This window comes from Gekko japonicus, unplaced genomic scaffold (genome assembly GCF_001447785.1).
Source record: "Gekko japonicus isolate JY-2015 unplaced genomic scaffold, Gekko_japonicus_V1.1 scaffold643, whole genome shotgun sequence".
In the NCBI taxonomy this organism is placed as follows: domain Eukaryota; kingdom Metazoa; phylum Chordata; class Lepidosauria; order Squamata; family Gekkonidae; genus Gekko; species Gekko japonicus.
In genome coordinates this window covers 899,502-907,424 of record NW_015164201.1, presented here as the reverse complement: position 1 = coordinate 907,424, position 7,923 = coordinate 899,502, and positions in this window count along the sequence as shown.

Here is a 7,923-nt window from a genome sequence, read left to right as displayed (position 1 = left end):
TACATGTGTCCCGAATCCAGATTCACCTGCCAATGGGATTAAAACATAGAAGAGTAACCCATAGACTGATATAACAGGCCATGTTATATGAGGACAGGTAATTCTGCTGCGTCTCTGTATCTGAAGTGATTGAACTTAATGCACCCAGTACAAAAATGCAGCTGAAATATCTATTACCAGTGACTCATACAGAGATACAACGTGCAGTATCCTTTTAAAACTGTGGCATTTCTCGGTGTGTTACAATGACCATCTTACATCTTTAGAATACCTGAGGGAGATTAGGCAAAGAGAGCTTGTATGCCTTTGGTTTCATAGGTAGCTTCTTTGTGACCAACAGTTGGATGAGATGCATGTTGATTCAGAAGTAAGCCTCATTGAATTTGTGGGGGTGTTCCCAAGTACGTATGTCCATGTCTGCAATGTGAGAATCTGAATTCTCTACACCCAAATACAGTGCTTTGTCACTAGCACTACAAGCTGGGTCATTCACACATGTACAAGATTTGATTTCTGTCTTTACTGGACTACTGTATGTGTGTGTGATATGAATCCTTTGAAAAGAATTGTGTTTGAATTCTGTCTGTGGTATCCCATTTACCCATGTGTATCTCGACTGGATGTTCTGGTCCTCAAGAGAGGAACATGGATGAATACACAAAGCCATAATGTTGCAAAATGGCGGCTCCTGACCATCATCCAACAAATGTTTCTCCTGTGCAAACTTGTTCCTTGCTGTCTCAGTCATTTCAAGCAGAATTGGTTAGAGCCATCGTGGGTGGCCTTACTCATCTGGTAATGTGCTTGTTTCAGTGGCTGGTTTTGAAGTCTTAGGCGTACGCTACTCCATGCGTTCTGATCAAATGATCTTTATATAATTCCATTTTTTAATTGCTCGATGAAGGCATGCGTTCCTTTTCATTAGGAAGCAGGGTCCCCCTCCCCTGGGTTGTAATAAAATGTGTGCAGTGTTCTCTCATGGTGCAAGCCATTTGCATTCTCCAGCACGTGTGCCACTAATGAATTGAAATGAGAGAAGAAATGACAAACCTTAGTCTCTAAGATGGGTCAGCACCTTTTCAAGCAAAGGTCCCCCTGTCATTTGAGTGGAAATGTTAATTGGCTCGCTGCAGTGGAAATGAGTTCTGCCAGATGTTGGGACAGGATACCAGAAGTAAGAGCAAAAAAAATGGCAGGGAGAGTTAACGGCTGGCAGTAAAGTGAGGGGCTATGTGTAGTTCAGCTGCTTCAACCCCATTTACTACAATGGGATTGCAATGAGGTGGAGGCAGAACTTTGGCTCCCAGTGGTTTCAGAGACATTCCAAGCTGTCTCTGGCTGGCTTCTTCTGCTCATGCTCTGCATGTTGATGCTTGCCTCTTAGGACTGGGGTCACCAGCCTTTTATATTTAAAGAGCTAAATGACATCAACATTCAGTGCCAGAGATCAATAAGGAGCCAGTATAAGAAAACCCAGTAGTGTAACTGAAAATAATACAATTTAACATTACTGATAACTGACACATTGATTAATTATCTGGAAAGTTTCATCAACTCAGTTGTTGCGAGTCCTTTATTGGGAAGTGTCACACGAGCATATTCTCACAACAAGTAATAAACATATAAAGGAGCACCTTGCATAATTTTTTTACTGCATTGACATAAACCTGTGGATAGTCCGCACTTGGATTGCTGGCAAAAGTTCACCTCTATCATGTCCTTTTCTTTAAAGCACCTCTAAGAAGCTCTTCAGTCCAATAAAAATCTTTGGTGGCCATTTCCTTTGCATGCTGGTTAGATCCCACCTACCCCTCCAATATACGTTAACTTAATTACTTGCATTTCTTTTTAAAATAGCCACATTTGTTTCTGTACTTAACCGGATTTGGTTCTAGAGCCATAGGTTGTAGATCCCTATCTTGGGAAATCGGAGGAAATTTAATTGGCATCTTAAATGAGTACTAAAGTGTAACAATCTAGGCAGCCATAGCTGGCTTTGCAATGTTCCATTGCTGCTATTGCTCCGCCCTTAGTTACCACTTTGTTGTTACCATGGAGTTTGAAGGTGTAAGTTGTATCTCTCCCCCCATGCATTGCTGTAGCAATTGCTGTCACTATTTTCTAGTTCATTTATAGATGAAGATGGTTGGGTGGGAAGTTTTCTTTTCCTCCTTTTTTTTTTAAAACCCTCTATCAATGATCTGTACACGTTCTCTGCATGTGTTCTCAGCTACTCACATGGTGAATAAATTATGCTGTTTTGTCGTACTGTATGTACATCTTCACTTGTTACACTGTGAAAGATAAAAGTACTAATTTCAGTACTCGGAGCAACTGCAAGATCCAAATCCTGCAATCTGTTACTTTTTTGGTGGGAAAAAAGTATTCCAAGGCGTGCATCTCTTCCAGGCAAGGCAAACCTGCTTGTTGCAAGTGGAAATTCTTGAGCTGGGCAGGTTCATTTGGGGGCAACCTGCATCTGGGTCCATCTTCCGGAATACACACACACACACACACACACACACACACATATATATATATGACTGCAAAAAGCCCACCACACAATGCATTCTCTTCTCAGGCACATTTTTATCTGCCAGTTTCCATTTGCTTTGCTTTCCATCAGCTTAGGCTCCCTGCGCATCTCTGCAATAAGGTTCCATCTGCAAAGCTGCCATCAGAACTGTCAGGTTGCCCAGCAGACATGACAGTTTCTTCTGTCTGACAGGTCTCTGTCCAGCGGCTTTCACTGATGTTTCTTTCTTCCATTTTCTTTCTGAACTCTACATGTGTATCTTCAAGACCCGCTGCAGCTCCTAGAGACCAGCAGGAAGTGCGTCATCTTCCCCTGGAAGAAATTTTGATAATCTTATCAAAGCTTCCCTTGAAAATCCTCCAGAATTTTTTTTCCTTCTTGGCACAAGCTGAAATCTCTAAATGCTCACCAGCCATGGCAATGTAAGAATATGCCATCCCCTTCCCTGCGAACTTTCTCTAGTCTCTCAAACCTCTTTTAAGCTTTTTCTCTAGAAATTGCTCCAGTGTTTTGCTTGTAAAAGAGCCTCAATGTTCAGTGAAACATTTTGTGTTAGGGAGGATTCAGTGGTAACTCTGGGTTCGAGACCCCAAGGCTATGCGAGGATGATACCTTTCTAGAGGATCTTTGTGGAGCTGTCATTGCCCAAACTGAACATGTTTGATCTTCCTGTGGTCTTGGATTAGCCTGACTTTGCAGGCTTCTATGAGAAAAGCCAAAACCACTACCCTTCCAATCTCTGAACATAAGAAGAGCTCTGCTGGATCAGACCAGCTGTCCATCTAGTCCAGTATTCTGTTTCACTGGTTGCCCTGAAGGGCCAACAAACAGGGCATAGAGGCCAAGGACCATCTGCTGCTGCAACTGGGTTTGATTCCCTACTCCTTCTTGGGTCAGTCACAGTCCTCTCAGAGCTGTTCTCTCAAGAGCAGTTCTCTGAGCTCTCTCAGTTCCACCTATCTCACAGGGTATCTGTTGTAGGGAGAGGAAGGACAGAAGATTGTAAGTCACTCTGAGACTCCAAGTGAAGGGTGGGGTATAAATCCAATTCTTCTGCCATAGGAGAGACAATATGTTGGGACAAATGTTTTGGGCCATTATTCTTTATTTAAAACATTTCTGGTCCACCTTTCCATCCAGCTTAGGTGGCTCCCCAAGGCCTCAATTAAAACTATCAAAAACATTAAAACAAGCTTTTGAAATACATAGAATAAAAACATTTCAAAACAGCAGTTAAACGAAATAACATACACTGTTAGAACAACATATATAAGAAGGAAGGTCAGTGAGGGAAACAGTGGGCAAAACAGATAAGTCTTCATCTGCTGGTGAATACAATGATAGGGAGGAACAGATGGATCTCCCTGTGGAGAGAATGCCATAATTTTAGTCTCTTTAGAACTACTTTGAAAATATCTGATTAAAAATACAAAAGCATTACTTTCCCATTGACAAAGATGGTTTGAGATATTGTCTTTCTTTGTTTACTTAGGAGTGAAATTGTCTGCACCAAGAGTTGTGATCTGGTTCAGTCAATGTCACCAATATATTGACTAGGGAAAGCTGCTGTAGTTAGGAATAAAAGAAAACAGTCTTTTTCTTCCACAGCCCTCATCTCCCATACCACAGTGATGTTTGTTGTGATAGTACTGAGGAGGCCGTTGTTGCTCTTCTGAAATAACTGACTACAGTAAAAGGTGGCACTTCCAGGCTGCATGTGAATATTATCTATTTTATTTATAATTTGAGTTTAGGTGGTTGGCATGGAATTTGCTTGATTCTCTCTTTATTCACAAACCCTAGTGGGCTTGTTTGGGATGTGGGTTGAATGGGTTTTGTATGGTTTGGCCTCCAGTGATGCAAGCTTCCCATTTTAATGTGCCTAATGGCTACCAGCATCTCCCTCAGCAATGGGAGATGGGGGGGGGGAATGCCCTGTAGCATCAGCCTCATCACTGGGCTAAAATGTGCCACATCTGTCCAGTGCGATTGGCAGCATCTCTACAAAGGAGAGAAGTTAAGATTTATGTGCCTGTTCTACTGCCTTTCTCTTTGCAGCTGCAGTGACCATAGGAAAAATTCTGCCACCCTGCCACTTGAAAGGAATACTCAGTGCTGAAATACCACTGTGGAGGTGAGAGGATTAAATTTGGCTAAAGCAGGGCTGACAGCATACATATACTTTTCTAATTCACTCTGATAAGTACGGAAATCATTCTGCTAGACAGTGATAGAAGATCAGTGTGCTTTAATCTTTTCCCTTGGAACCATTGTCTGCATCAGAGCAATAGGAATTGACACCCTCCTGTGTCTAAATGAAATTTTAAATTGAAATATCATCAGAATCATAGGTGCTCATTAATTGATCCAAACTATAATGGCACCTCATTAAAATTTGTCTGATCAATGAGTATGGGAGAAAAAGACCTTCCCTCTTTCATCTACTGCTTCTCACTCTGTTCCTTATTGCAGCCATTACTTCAAATGTGCTGTACTCACAACCATGATAACTTTTTTGTTAGACTCCCATTTTCCTTTTGTTATTATATCCTTGGAGTAACAGCTTAGAACTTTTACTACGGTTCCTGTTATCTAATGATAATCCATCCATAGTAGAACTCCAAGTGTGGTCCTCTCTCTTCAAGGTCCACCAGAGAGCACAAATTCTTCTCTGTACTTCTTCTTCTTTGGAAGAACGGATGTATGTGATTCCCCAAATCTCTGTCTCTGATCTCTTGCAAAAACGATGCAAATCCAAGCCAGTCTGTTATCCCTACCAGCATAGATTTTAGAAGCTGAATTGCTGCCTTCAGTTTCTGGGGGACGTTAGCTAAATGGCAGGCCTCAGCGAGAGATGGGGTATTAGCAAGGATCTTCGTACTTATGTTCACGGGGATCTTTCCCTTTATGAGCGTTCTTAATAACCAGTCCAAGGGTAAAATAAAGGATGTTTTATTGAATGGTATTTAGAGAATTTAACACACCAGGAGCACACATAGAACATACACCCATACCAGATCTGTGGAAAATAAAGTGAAGAGCGGGAGAATACTGGGGGTTGAGATGATACCTACCTTTCCTGAAGACATCTGTGAAGAAGGAGAGATGGCAGAATGACCAGCACTTCGCTGAGAGGAAGGACCCAGAATACTGGGGGTGTATGTTGGTAGGCGCCCGAGACAACACGAACACAGCAGTGGGGATGCACTGGACTAGTTATACCCAAAAATGTGTCCAGAGGACTTGCTAATGTGAGGGATCCCTCAGAACAAAGCACTGATGAGATTAATCAGAGATAAAACAGTATTATTTGGACAAAAGAAACTGGAGATTCTCTTCTGGATGCAAAGTACAATTTGGGTTGAGTTCCTGATTACTTCTCCGGTGGTTGAAGGACTAATGGATTGCTAATTTAAACTAATCAAAACAGAAGCAATACTTCTTGATGAGCCACCTGGGCTTAGGGTATGGGCAAGGAGTAGAAGTCAGGACTTTCTATTATGAAGGAACTGTGAGGAGGAAAGATGAGATCAGATTGATAGGATTAGTGACTGAGATAGAAAGAAGAAACTCTGGGGCAAGGCAAGTCCATTGTCCAGAGTATGCAGATGTCGGCTGGGTGGAGGGGGGAGTCACAGCTGTCAGAACAAGGTCTCATGTGCTTCCCATGGTCACTGCCTAGGCATGATTATAGGGCTTGCCAGTCCTGGCGTCCATCTTTGTGTCCACTTATGTCAAGTTGCCTGGTATATAGACTCCTGGGGTACTGCTATGGAGTCCATTGCTGGTTGAAACGGCCCCTCCTGAGAGACAGGGGGTCGGCATACTTACAAGTCCTTCCAAGGGAACATCCATCATCATCAACCAGAGTCCAGGCTTTTGATTCCACTTGGCCCTTCAGATCTTCATAGCTGAAGATGATCTTTTAATTTATGTTTTTTTTTAAAATGCATTGCTTCAAAATATGCCTTTTGTTAACATAGTCATTGCAGTGATGGCATGTGTGTATTAAAGATTAAAATAATCTGCTCCAATTAGTGTAATAGTACATGGGGTTCTGGCATTCAGAAGCAGGCGGGAATGGAATCAGATTCTGCACTTTTAAAAATATCATCAGCTTGTTACAAAAGGGGATAGTTCACCCTGAACAGCAGGAAGTGTCAAGGGTGACCTCTTTGCAGGGTATGTTTGCTTGTAATTTGAGACGGAAAGAATGCTAGAGACTTACAACATCTTTGTATTCTTGGTTTATCTAGAAATATACATGTTGCAAATAGAGGAACTGACAAGCGTGAAGCCAGGTTAGACTTGCAGATCTGTAAAGCGATGCCAGTTCCCCAAAGCGAACTGCTTGCCTTGGGAGCTCTCCAAATGCCACCAATGTTCCTTGCAAGCTGGGTGTTTCATGCTCACTGCATTCCCATCCTAAATATCATGGAACACCTGACGTCCATCCCACCCCCACAGGCAGGAAGGCAGGTGTGGTCAAAGCCTTGTTGCTATTACTATCATCATCATGGGAGGGAAGGCAGAATGGTATAGCCCAGTCTGGTTAGATCTCGGAAGCTAAGCAGGGTTGGTACTTGGAAAGGAGGCCTTTATGGAAAACTCTGCTGAGGAAGGCACTGGCAAACCACTTCTGCTTCTCACTTGCCTTGAAAGCCCCTTGACTTGATGGGACTTTATACACACACTCTTCATTATTAGAACATTTTGATCTCACTCTTTCTCCATGGAGCTCGGAACAGCATACATGGCTCCCTCCTCTGCTGTTTAATGTCCAACACAAGGGTAGGTTAGGATGAGGGAGTGAGTTGCCCAAAGATACCCAGTGGGTTTCATCGTGGAGTGGGGTGGGGATCTGAACTTGGGTCTCTGCAGTCCTAAACCAACACGGTAACCAGGGGTCCTTTCCTGCGGGAGCGCACAGGAGCAGAGCTCCGGCAGTAAGGAGCCCAGGGGGTGGGCACATGCAACAAGCCCTGCCCCCTGATCCCAGCAACCCTCAGTTGGGCCACGAGGAGCAAGAAGCAGCCAGGTAAGTTGCAGAGCCCCCCCCCAGCCTGCCTTCAGGTACAAGCTCTCCCTCCTCCGTTCCCCCCCCCCATAGCTAGCAATCCAAAACAGTCCAGTGGCACCTTTAAGACCAAGGTTTATTCAGGTACAAGCTCTCCCTCCTCTGTGAGGACAGATCTGCACATTCCCCCCCCCCCAATAGCTAGCAATCCAAAACAGTCCAGTGGCGCCTGAGTGGTGGGTGTTGCCTTCTGACATACTTCTGGTGATGTCAGGGGGTGTGGCATATGCAAATAAGTTATGCTAATTAGCTCCTGCACCTCTTGTGATGGGCCTCTCCTGGGTGCTGGGTGGGGGTTCCACCGGTGGCC